At 45.4% G+C, this 13,276-nt stretch overlaps 1 long non-coding RNA gene across 1 annotated transcript in view; it reads left to right on the plus strand.

Moving 5' to 3' along the window:
- LOC112550514 overlaps positions 1–12,988 on the plus strand; it is a 39,284-nt gene extending 26,296 nt beyond the window's left edge. Inside the window, exons 2-3 of the long non-coding RNA XR_003094412.1 lie at positions 10,047–10,133; positions 12,775–12,988. This is a non-coding gene — a long non-coding RNA (uncharacterized LOC112550514). The remainder of the gene's footprint in view (positions 1–10,046; positions 10,134–12,774) is intronic.
- Positions 12,989–13,276: the final 288 nt, after the last annotated feature.

A 13,276-nucleotide genomic window follows, 5' to 3' on the forward strand; every position in this document is an offset into this window, starting at 1 on the left:
ATGAGCAGTCTCTTTACCATTGCAACATGCTCATGGTTTCCCCCTCAGGAGGAGCTGCCTCTGTCAGTGTGCTCTCCTCCTCCACAATCCCGGTCCCAAAAGACTGCATACCAGGAGTGTTACCTGCATCCTTGGCAAGAATGACAGACAGCTGGTTGTAGAAAGGAGCAATTGTGCACCCTGCCCCAGAATGAGAGTTTGAGTCTTTGGCATGGTAAAACACAGATCGCAGGACCTTGATCTTGCACTGGACCTGGGTCCAGTCACGATTGTGCCCTCACGCCTGTATAGCTTTTGCAATGGCAACATAAACAGGCTTATTCCTCTGACTTTACAGCTGGTCTATGATCTTTTGCTCTGAACAAATGTTGATTAAGTCCTGCAGTTCTTCCTGGGTCCAGTTGGGTCCAAGGGCATTGGAGGTATCATCCTCCTGCTCCGTTGCCTCCATACTGCTGGCCTTGGCTTTATGAGACATGGCAAAGCAGTTTGTGGCCAACAGCAAGTGATTCACCAAAGGTCCCTGGCAAAATTTTGGGTTCGGCTTTATGCACATGCCATCCTTGTGTGAGGATTTTGGAAAATTCCAGAGATTGTGAAGTCTCACAACACCCAAAAGTGATCAAGCACCCACCCCGTTTACCAACAAAGACATGGTGATGCGTTTTTTGAATGGGCTAAATAAGGCCACTGTCCATTGGGATGGCTGCTCAGTGCCCCAGAATGGTGCAAAAATCGATCACACCTGCCTGCTTGTGTTTTTGCCTGTCTTCCCCTAGTTAGTCCCAAAATGAAGGCCATTTTTTAAATGTTAAATAAAATAATTTTATTGCAAAATCACAGTCTGTTTTTGCTGACTTCACAAAAGTATTCAGCTGGCTGATCCTACATTAACAGGAGAGGACTATGGCAGAATCTTATATTTGCAAGCATACTGTAATCTTATGATTACAGTACAGTTGTCATGAACAAAGACTTGATGCATGAGAACATCTGTTGCTTCTTATCTCAGGACCAAACAAAGGCTGTGCAAATGTCCAGTGCCCCAGGGTTACTTGTTGAAAAAGCAGTGGTCATCTATTGAATGCAGCTAGACAGAGCTCCAGACCACAAACTCCCACCCCAGCACCCCCTGCGCCCCCACTTGGGTGAGACCTGAGAAGCGGCTGATGACGGAGAGTGGCCAAATGGAGAATCAGGACAAAATGTGTGATGAATGGGAAGTGGAGAATGGAGAACAATGCAGTGAATACTCCTCTGACATGGAGAATCTGGAGGACATGGGTGAGCAGGAGGAGGAGGTGACAGCGCTTCTGATTGAACTACTGCTGGGCTTAAAAATAATACTAAGCCATGCTGCGCTGCTGATGACAGCGTAGTCAGCATTAGCGTGTCTCCAAGCTTTACATGAGAACACGGGTACAGGCGCCTGGAGAAATTCCGAGGAGTGAGAAAACCAAGAGGCATGCGAAGAAGTGGAAGCTGACGGGGCTGTGTTGGGAAACCTCAGGAGCAGTCTCCTCAGCCACAGGGCCTGGGCCCATGAGAGCCGCTCAGACTGGTGGGAGCGAATCGTGCCAGCAGCGACTGGAGGTGTTCCGAATGACCAGGGAGACGTTTTATCATATTGTCTCAATACTGGGGCTACAAGTTGAGAGGCAGGACACTAACATGCGTCAGGCCATCCTGCCTGACAAGAGAGTGGAAATGGTCATCATGAAACTGGCTACCCTGTCCAGCCTTCTCTACATTGTGAACCAGTTCAGTGTGGCTCCCTGCATGGCCAGGGTGGGGACTTGTGAGGTGTGCCAGCTGCTGCAGGACATCGCTGCTAACAAATTTATTTGCCTGGAAATCATAAGATATCCACAGGAAATCATAGAAGGCTTCAATGCCATGTGATTCCCTAACTGTGTGGGGGCTTTAAACAGCATTCCCACCCCAGTGCAGTCCCCTTTGGGGAGGAAGAGGTCTTCCACAAACAGGAAAGGATTTGCTTCCAAGATCCTGCAAGCTGTGGTGGACTACCAGGGCTAATTCATGAATATTTTTACCAGGTAGGCCAGCAGCGCACATGATGCACATGTGTTCAGGAACTCTCCTCTCCGGGGCCTTGTGGAGAAAGGACACTATGCAACTGGAGCCCACAAGACAGTGATCTGTGGTGTTGCCATTCCCCCACTTACATTAGTGGACACTGCCTACACCCTAAAGCCCTGACTCATGAAGCCTTATGGAGGGAATGTTACGGATGCACAGAAGCTGGTTTTCAACTCCTGTCTGAGCCGTTGCAGGATGGCCATTGAATGCGCCTTCGAGCGACTGAAAGGACAATGGAGGGCTCTTACGTGCCGGCTTGAGCTACAGCCAGAAAATATCACAGCCTTTGTAGCGGCAGCCTGCATGCTCCACAACATCTTTGAGACTTGCAGAGAGGTTTTCAGTGAGTCGTGGCCTGAAGAAGCGCAGGAACTGAGGAGATATCCTCAAGGAGAAGCTGGTCGGGCAGCCCTTGTGCAGGATTGCCTGGCAGCACATATTGCTGACAGCAACTAGCACTGCTTGTTCTTTATTTTGATTACAATAAATTCTTTTACAATGTACTATTTACAACATGAGCATCTTTACAGCATAAACATTTGTGTCTGTCTGCAGGGGTGTGCGGGGCATGGTGACGGATGGGCAGTGGAAGGGGGGACGAGCAGGGCAGCGGGAGGATGTGGACTGGAGTGGGGAGGCCTCATTACACATTGGCACCTAGTGTCATGTGAGTGAAAGGGTTGGGCTTAGGACTGGAGCGGGGGGGAGGTTCGGGGGTCATATTCCACCCCAAGTCCAACAAGAACAAACCATTTCAAAAACATTTCACAACACCCCTCCAGAAGCCGCATGTTGCACTAAACAAACAGATTCACGGTGGAAGGTGGGCAGGGAAGGGGAGCGGGGGAAGCAGACCCATTGATGCGTCCCCATGGAAACTGTTCCAAGCCCTGGCAGCTTGGGGATGCTGGGACATATAGTCCTAAAAAGGCAGAAAAGTAAGAGCTTGCCACCACCTCGCCACCCACCACCATCAGCAGCAATTGCCAAAATGTATATGGCACAGTTAATTAATGAGGATCAAACACCGTGGCATGTACAAACACCCAAGTGACTCTCAGAGTGAAACCTACTTAAATGTTGCAGCTGCTGACCAGTCAGTTACTGGCCAATCCGCTTCAGCCACATGCTCTGCTGAGGATCAATCAGTCCCTGTTGCTAGGCTCAATCCTCTCCCTCCAACCTGTTGCAAGTTCCCCCTTGCAGACAAGCATGCTAAATTGAACACTGCAGCAATGCATAGTCCTTGTTATTTTATACCCACAGCAACTGCCCCCACTTCCCCACCTCTGAGGCTAACAAGCCCTGCCCATCTCTGACACCACAAGATCCTGGTGAAGCCCACTTGATATGGATGTGGTTGGAGTAGTGGCTCTGCTTGCCCAGAGCTGCATGCTTACTCTCACTGTTTGCGACTTTGGTCACTTTCTAATCAGGTCAGCAGCAGCTGGTTCTTGTTTTTCCTCCAAAACTGCGCTCTGTGCTGATTGAGCTCAACAGCTCGGCACCTTCTAATCGCTTTTAGCCAAATCTAAGTCTGGTTCTTCTAGCAATCTTCTAATTCTTTGGTCTCCAATTCTTAACAGTATCTGGTCTCTTATTAAAGACTCCACAGAATCTTCAAAATGGCATGTTTGACATAATGGTTTTGTGCCTTTTAGACTTTGGATTCTTTTCTCTCTCCCTTTGATTTTGACATAGAAACCGATGCCCCTCAAAAGTCTTATTTATTTTAGGTATTCAGTACCAGTACTCTTCAAAGTTACTTATCACTGGGTGCATCTACAGGAGAGGCTTTACTGCACAGTAGAGAAAATTACTGCGTAGTAAGCATCAGGGTGTGAATTAAGGGGGAGCCCCCACATAAGTGATGAGAGCCCCCCTGTAAGATTTGAAAATCATAACCTGGCTGCAGGGGGCTGGTGCAGGGCCGGAGGGGGCAGGAGCAGACTACTGCAAGAAGCAGTAGATCTACTCTCAAATGGGCACATGTATAGATGCCTGCCCAGGATGGGTTTACTCCAGAGTAATTTATTCTGGAGTAAACCCATCCAACAGCATTTGCACATGTAGACACAGCCACTGTCTCATAATTTGGCGTGCTTTCCTATGGTCAGTGAAAAACTATTAAATAAATTTACTGCCTCTCTTCTTTCAGTAGTCAGAAAATAAGTACCTTCAGTTCCTCCCTTTTTTCTGTTGCTCCATCTGCTTTCAAGAGTAATTTACATTCTCGCCTGAATCTCTTCTAATCTTCCCTGGCATTTCTGGAGAAGTTCATGTGTGTTGGGACTCTTAGCTGCTCTGTTCTTTTCCAAAACATTGGCGCTGTCTCTTGCTCCACTTTTGGGGTGGGTTCTTCAGAGGAGCCATGGTCAAGCTTTCAGGCACAGATTAACATTAATACAGTAAACAGGATGGAAATATCTAGAAGTCAACTCCATCCTATTTGCAGTCTGTCAGAGCCCCAAGGCTGGTTGTTTTCTGGAAGCTTTGTAAGAGCTTGTTATTGGAAAGGCCTTCATTGGGTAGGCTTAAATTTTGGGGCATTGTCTGGGGAGTTGTTCTATTGCATACTACTTTATATTAATGTTTGTATCTGTCTTTATTCAGTTTTAAATGCCAGCTGCCCTGGGCCTCTTTTGGGAAGGGCAGCATATAAATCTAATAACTAACTAATGTTGTACAACTGCTTGGAGCCCTAACTTCTAACCAGCTGTTGCCAACTGGTTCTGTACAGTCAACATGGTTATGCTAGTTCAGGCCTCTTAAAGGGTAAGTACACATGACATAGTTTAGAGCAGTAGTTTTCAACCATTTTAGACTCAAGACTCCCCTCCATAACTTTTCTGAATTTAGTGCACCCCGTTTCAAAAACTAATTTAACTCTTTCACTTGTGGAAAAATAATAGAACTCAGAAAGACAAAAACAGGTCAGAATGGTTTTTGACACTATAGATTCCTATTTGAAATGTCTGGATTAATCTAATGAATTGTGTGTAGATGGTTGCTGTACGGGGACAGCCCATGGCACCTCTAACGGGGGCTGCGGGGGCAGGCTGTGGCACCCCAAGGGGCTATGGCACCCTGGTTGAGAATCAATGCTTTAACCCAACTGTTAGGGCTGTGCAAAATGGCACTGTTCCATTTAGACTAGAGTTTTGAGGTTTTGATGGAACAGTGTTTTGTTTCGAATTTCATTTTGAGTTGAAACAGCTGTTCCGTTTCGCTTTGTTGAAACAGTGAGGCTGTTTAGACACTGTTTCAACGTTTTGCCCATTCACTATAATGGGGAAGCTCGAAACAGTCTCTTTCATATGGCAGGCAGATTGGGGCCCAACCCCAGGAGGGCTGCCAGGGCTGTGCCAGTCCTCCTGGGGCTGAGGGCCCCTGATCTGCCTGCTAGATGAGGGAGGGAAGCCAGTGCTGCTGCCTGGGACTGGGGAAGGGAACTGTTCCCCTCCCCAGTGCTAGATCAGGCTGAGGAAAGGAAGTCAGCCCAGCTGGGCTGAGCTCCCACCCCAGCGCTAGGATCAGGTTGGGGATGGGAAGTCAGCCCAGCTGATTGTAGGGCTGTGGAGGGAAACTGAGCGATCCAGCTCAGTTCCATTCTCCAACCCGACTGCAGTGCTGGGGAGGGGGACTGAGTTGGGGCTCAGTTCCCTTCCCCTGCACTGTGATCAGCTTTCCACCCCAGCCGCGCGAGGCGGGAAGAGCCAGGGCTGTGCTCCCAGCCTGGCTGAGCCTGGAATCGCTGGGAGCACAGCCCTGGTTCTCCCCTGTCTCCCACCACCTGGCTGCTGGCTGCTTCGAAACTCAAATGTTTCAAAACTTTCGAAATGTCTTGTGATCACTATAGGCACAGAAGAGGAAACCCTTCCCATCAGCCATGTTTTGAAAAAAAGGGATGACCTGTGTTCAGTTTCAGGGGGAAAAACAGGAGCTTATCTTCAGAGGAGGAAGTGTGGACATGAATCCTAAGTGTACTAAGGCATGCTAAGGAAGGACAGGATTTCCTATTGGCTAGGTCAAAATGGCAGTTATAAATCTCACTGTGTGTTGCCCAAGCCCCTTCATACCCTTTCTAGGGAGCTGGTACACTTCATCCAGGGCTCTCAATACTTCCATAAGCAAGAAACTCCTAAAACTTTGGCTTTTCTATACTTCGTATTGCTATGCGTAAGTTATTCTGTGGGCCCCTAATACTGTGGTTTGGTTTCCCCAACTACAAAATAGAGATAACATTGGTACAGAAACTTCACAGAGGCATTCACTAGGCCAGTGATTTGGTGTGTGCAAAGTGCTCTTTAATTAACTGAATGTGATTCTTATTTACTTCATCCTTGTTTCAGGCCCTAGCTATTCTATTCTATTCTATTCTATTCTATTCTATATGGGGTTTAATTTCTCTAACTTCTAAATTCTTTTTTATTTTAATTTCGAACTATATATAAACGAGTCTCTAGCTGCCGCCTCTGATTACCCACAAGCCTGCCAGAGAACTCTGGGACTAGGGAGGGGGCTTAAACACCCCTTCCCCCACTCAAACTTACTGCTGGTTGCAACTGTAGACTACAAATCCCAGAGACACCTGGAAGCAGGAAAAGGAAGTGATGAACAACCCTGCAGAGTCCTGCTACTATAAATATGGACTGCAAATCCCAGAGACCTTGGGGACAGCAGGAAAAGGAAGTGAACACACAGCCAGAGAGCCCTACTCTAGTGCCCCTTGGCTTCTGGCCTGAGCCACTGCAGGCATGTGGCTCCATTTCCTAAGTGTCTGTTCGCTTCTGTTTTAATTTAATCTGTGCAGTTTAGACTAACTTGCAAAGACTGAATCGATTCAGTCTCAGACTTTTTGACTGTCCCTACCTAGCCCTGGAGGTCCCAACCTCTCCGCTCCCTTTGTTGCCAGCAAGTCAGCTAGAAAGAGATGATTACAAAGCCCTCAACAAAAATAATTATCTATATCAGAATTGTAGCACGGGGGAAATATACCAAACAGTATAAAACCATAAATAACTCAATTTGATCAATGTGACCCTTCTCATCCTATGTTATATATTTGTGAAGATTAATCATGCAATTTGAAAGTCTTATATTAAATCCACTAACTAGTAATAAGCCAAAATCAAAATAGGATCCCGAAGTTATAAAATTAACTTATCTGCTTCTGTTCTTCATATTATAGATTCTCATTCCAGCTGGTTCTACTTTATTCTCCTCTTTATTACATTTGGGACAGTGGGCTTGGCACATATCTAGAAGTATAAATCCTTAATAGATTATTCAATTATTCAAAAGTTCACCAAAATTCACATGCTTAAGGAGTTTGCTATGAAGATTTCTATGTCCCTTATGCATTTGCCAGACAGATTAAACCAGTCAGAGTAATGGGAACACCACTTACTTAAGAATTATATTTGGTTGAACTGTAAGTGCTTTAAGGGCCAGATTCCCTGCTTTATCCAGCTTATGCAGAGCATAGCAAAGGGGCTGACAGGGAGCTGCTGAGAACGTTCTGATTCTCTGCCCATGCAGTCAACTATTTAGAGCAACCTCCGGACTGCTCTAAACTTTGCCAGCTGACTATGAGCCCTGCTCTGCGCACTATGTAACAGCAGAGGACAACCACTTTGTGCTGACCATTCTCCCTGCCTTACACTTTGGTTTGGGAGCTAAATATAGGTGGGTGTTACAGAAGGGAACAGCAAAAGCTAGAGAGTTTCACCTTGCATTTCTACACTGGATTATATTAATATTTAACAAAAGTTGTCTTCCTAGGTAAAGATAAATCACAGCCAACCCTTCCTGTCTCTCCACACCAAGAATGTAGTTATATTTCTCTTTGCACACTAAATGATATTGTTCTAGCTATTGGGCCATTTTTGGCTCTGTGTCATACTTTGGACATATAAGCCTGCGGGTGTCAGCTATGCACTGGGTACACATACACACACAGCCTGGAAGAGGAGGAGGAGGGCAAGGTTCCTCTCATATTTCAGCCACAATAACTGAGTGCCTAGAGCACTTACTGCAGAGGCCAGAGACCCAGGTTCTAGAACCCTTTCCACAGAAGAAGCCTAAAGCTGTCTGAGTGTCCAACAATTAGGCCACACTTTGGGTTTTAACCAGGCCTGTCTTCCTTAATCTAACACTTGCTAGTCATGGGTTTCTGGCTATCTACATTGTTTGGAAACCAGTACAGGTCCTCAGTGGGTGTGTGTATGTAGTTTCATATGCATGCAGCTGGCGTGTAGCCTGCTGCCCATGCTCCTCCTATTATGCATCCACACCACAAAATTACTCTCTGTGCATAAGTGCCATTTTTGGCACTTACGTGACTAACGAGTTGCCATTTAGATACACAAAGAGAAACAGAATTCCACCCCACACCTGCCCTTAATGATTCAACTGCCTTCCAATTTCTCTTGAAATCCACCAATTAGAATAACTAGAAAGAGCTCTGGAACCCTAATCTCAGTTCATTCTGAATTTTTATCTTGAAGCGATGGTGTGGTTTCTAGGATACAACCAATATGTCATTGTTCAAGCATCTGTTTCTTGCCTGAGAAAGAGATCTCAAAAGTCACGCACTGTCTAAAATCCTTTTGTGTTCTAGCTGCCTGATATTCTGGCTTTTGTTCAACTGATTGTTCACTTCACGGGGAGAAACTTGAAGTCATGGCCAGGATAGGCCAACTGATTTCTAAGTGCTGGGATGAAATTTAGCAATGGCATACAAATACCCAGCAGGGTATGGAGCTTGCAAAGGACCTATAGGATTTATGTACCCACTGAAAATGTTAGCTTACATGCATATGCCATTAACATATATCTCTGATTCAGAGTGACTGTGAATAACTTGATTTTAAAGGAACCAGAGGACAGGGACTGAGTATATAGTATATATAAAGCTGTCTGTTTCTTAGCAAGGGGAATTGCAGGGTAGATAGACTTTTCCAGATGGATTTAAAAATCCTGCAGTGACTGGTTTCCAGATGAGCAGAATTTTCAGCCCAGCTTTTCAGCTCCTCCTAGCGGTTCGTTGCAAGTACTTGACAGCATGCAACGCAGAAGCTGAACAGGAAGACCATTCGAGGGAGCGCTGCAGAAGCTCAGTCTTCAAAACTCACCGTTTACTGTCTGACACACTTCATTGCCCAAAAGCATCCCTTTTGCCTGAACATCTGCCCCAGCCTCAGCCTGCCATTCCCAAGATCATCCAAAGTTTAACCCACCCCACTCCTCCAACAGCAGGCCCTGGAATTGCCCATGGCATCAGTAGAGAGCCTGAAAGGGCAGGAAATATCACCCTAGTGCCACAGAACTAGGGATCATGCAAACAGCCTGATTTGGGTGTTTTGTAGCAGAATCTAATAAAGTCATTGCTGTATATTAAGATTGCTAAACAGTCACTAAAACTGTAATTTCCCACACAGCATCTTCCACAGCATGGTCAGAACAGGTACATAATATGAATTCATCAGAACGTTTTGGTGAGGGAAGGATTGGCTCCATTTTGTAGACGAGGAAAAGCAGCAAGACCATTCTTCATCTTTAAGGAAGACCTCTGGGGAAGGGATAGTCCATAGGTCCCAGGAGGAGAGGAATCAAATGACTCATTGTGTTGAGTATAATCTTGAGAAAATGGAGTAAAGGTCCTGCCTCTGGAGTTCTGCCCTCCTTGAGCTCTGTCAGAGATACCTGTGCCATCTTATGCCACAAGCTGTTGTTCTACTCATTGCACTGTTGGCGTGTGTTATTTCTGTACATGTTATGGGGTTCCTCTTTTGGGAAATGCTGCAGCATGTTGCCCCCATTTCCTTTAATTGTGTTTTCCTTGGAGTTCCCTGAAACTGTTGAGAATGGGAACCAGGAAATCTAACTTCGTAAGGATCTGAGTGATCATTAATAACCAATGTTTTCCCTTTGCATTTCTACAGCATCACAGTTATGTGAGTGACTGAGGCACATGCTGGTGGAAAGAGCACTAGAGAGACTTCACGGACATGGATACAGGGCTCACGCAGGTTGATATCTTAAAAGTAAAATCTATACAAAAATCAATAGGGACACTTCAGTTGGAATCTCTTCATGTTGATGGCTATTCAGCTTTGGGTACTGACAGGTATATATGGCTTGTTTCCAAGTCCAGATTTTATAACTATTCCAGTACACACACCCTGAAGCTTTTGGACCCTGAGTTCAGGTTCAGGCCCATCACTAGGTTAAACTTACTGGTACCAGTAATGAATTAGTTAATACACTCTTCTTTTCTCCCAGATGATACTGAACATGCAATGCTAAATCCAGAATCAACAGGCAGTGACTACGGAGCTGCTAGTTGTAGCACTGATCTGGAGAACATTAATTTGGAAGCTCCAGTAGGTGTGACTCCTGAGCGAAGGTGTGGGAAGCTGGCACCCCTGTCTATTAGGGGCTTGTAGCCTGTATCTGCATGGTATTACGGACTGAACCCTTTTTTTTTGTTTAATCAGCTCTGGAACACAGCAAAGGATATGTGATTTGATTTCCTATTGACCTGAGCCTACATCTATCCAGGACCCAGGCCTGGAGACAGCACATGCTATCACAGCATCACTGCAAGCACCAAAGGCCTCCCACAGGGAAATTATGCCAACATTAGGTTACTTCAGGATCTCAGAACAATTCCCCATCATTAATACAACAGCCAGTACTCCTTCCAGTTTCCCCATGTATATGCTCCTGGGGTTTCTAGTCAAAGTTGCTGCTTTTCAGATAAGCTGCAGCTCTTTTATTACTACAAATTATCCCACTGATTTTTAAAAGCTATTTTCCTTGAATTATATTCAGAACTGGCTCCCTCTGAGCCCTTCATTCCTTGAGATGAGCTGGCAGAACAGCAGAGCTGCAAAAATGTATGCTGGATGTAGCTCAGTATTTCTTTTATTAAACAAAAAACTATTCAGAATTCATCAGCTTTATAATCTCACCCTAAAAAAGGAAATGCTTATTCAATCTTTGGCAGTCCCTCACAGTGGAGGATGATTGTCTTCCATTATTGTCTTTTTTGTGGGTCTGAAGATGGCTGACAAGACCAGTCTAAGATCACAGACTCTGCTGCAACCTGGGAACACGTTTCCATGAAGGGTGGGTGGCTCTGGATTCTTGATTTGGTCCGCAACATGCTGTTCCTGTCACTCTTGCTTTTCCATCTTCTGTTGCCATTGTATGGTTTCAGATTGCTGAGATCCTTGCAGCAGACTCTTCCTCCATTTAGAAACACTGAGGCAAAGAACTCATTGAGGAGTTCAGCCTTGTCCCCCCTGTCTGTCACCAATTGCTTTTGCCCATTCACTAGTGGTCCTATACTGCCCTGGGCCTTCCTTTTACTCCCTATATATCTGAAAAACAATTTTTTGTTATCCTTAACTTGGGATGCCATCCTCAGCTCCATGGTAGCTTTGGCCTTTCTAACTGCCTCCCTACAACTGCGAGCTGAGGAGGCATACTCTTCTTTAGTAATTTCTCTCTGTTTCCACTGCTTATATGCATCCCTTTTTGCCCTTAGGATGCTCTGGACTTCTCTGGTCAGCCAAGGAAGCCTCTTGGCCCCTTTCCCCCCACATCGGGATCGTCTCCCTCTGTGCCCGAAGGATTGCTTCCTTAAGGCACAGCCACCCTTCCTGGGCTCCCATCTCGCCAAATCTCTTAGTGTGCAACGCATCTTTGACTAAATGCCTGAGCTTGCTGAAGTCAGCCTTCCTACAGTCTAGCACTTCCACCCTACTACCTTTCCCACTCTACATCTTATGGTGAATTTTATTATTTGGTGGTCACCCCAGGTGACCACTGATCTGTAGGTCCCCTACCATGTCATCCCCCGTTGCCAATACCAGGTCCAGTAAGGCCTGCTCATTAAGAGCTTGTTGATGGAGGACCTTATCCTTCTGAATGTTAAGCATCAGTCCCATTTTCTTGTATGCCTTGTTAAAGATGTTGATGATTGCCTGAAGGTCTGCTTCCAAGTGAGCACACACTACAGCATCATCAGTGTACTGGAACTCAATGATGGAGGTTGGAGTGGTCTTGGTTTTGGCTTGGAGTTGGCTGACATTAAACAGCCTACCATCCATTCAGTAGTTTAGCTCCACTCTGACTGGAAAGTTTGTTAATGGTCAGATGTAGCATTGCAGTAAGGAATATCGAGAATAGTGTTAGAGTGATGATGCGCCCTTGCTTAACTTCCATTTAATACCATTTTGCAAAAAGCAGGAATCCTCATTAAGCAGCTTAGAGGTGATACTGTCTAGAGAGATTCTTTATCTTCTGCCATCTCCCTCACACACACACACACACACACACACACAGAATTAGTCTAGGAAGTTAGATGTTAAGCTGTACTTCAGGCCCATTATCTATCACATGAGATGTATCCACACCTCTCTTTCAACTACTCCTTCATTCATTTATTCATGCATACATCTCTAACTATCAGTCATTTACCTACCTAGTGATTTCAGTTCACCCCCACCACGTCCATCAGTTTCCTTTTAATCCTCTGTATGCCTACCCCTTTTCCAAATATCCATTTGCCTATGAACTCATCTTCACCCATGTGATCAAATTCAGTTAATCAGAGATTGCATTTTCAAAGATGTATCATGATAATTCTTAACCGGTATCCAGGGTGCAGTGCATGGTGAAGTTCTGGAATGGTTGTTTACCTGCTGCCATGAGCTCCACAACCTGGGGGATGAAGCTGCCAATGAAACTTTCTGCATTGTCATTCCAATGTGTGCTCCTGTTGTAAGTATACAAAAATTTCCTCTTCTTACCATGATTCTAAATTCCAGTCAAATGAAATTGTGTGTGTGTGTGTGTGTGTGTGTGTGTGTGTGTGTATCAGGATGCCAGGAGGCAAAACATAACTCCAAGGGAAAATGCCCATTCAGAAAAGTTTCCATCTAGAATTTCCTTTTAATGATTTAGATGTTTTTTTATAGGAAGACATGAAAAGGTGAAAATGGCATAATTAAAGGCCCAAACATTTTCCCTGGGGCTTGCCAAGGCTGCACAAATCCCAAAACTGTGCTTGTGACGTTTGTAGTTTGTGTAGCCTGTGTTTGTCTCGCTAGTAGGGAATCCAGGAAGTGAGACTACCCAAGCATCTTTCAGGGCTTGTCTACTC

The sequence above is a fragment of the Alligator sinensis genome, unplaced genomic scaffold (assembly GCF_000455745.1).
Source record: "Alligator sinensis unplaced genomic scaffold, ASM45574v1 scaffold619_1, whole genome shotgun sequence".
In the NCBI taxonomy this organism is placed as follows: domain Eukaryota; kingdom Metazoa; phylum Chordata; order Crocodylia; family Alligatoridae; genus Alligator; species Alligator sinensis.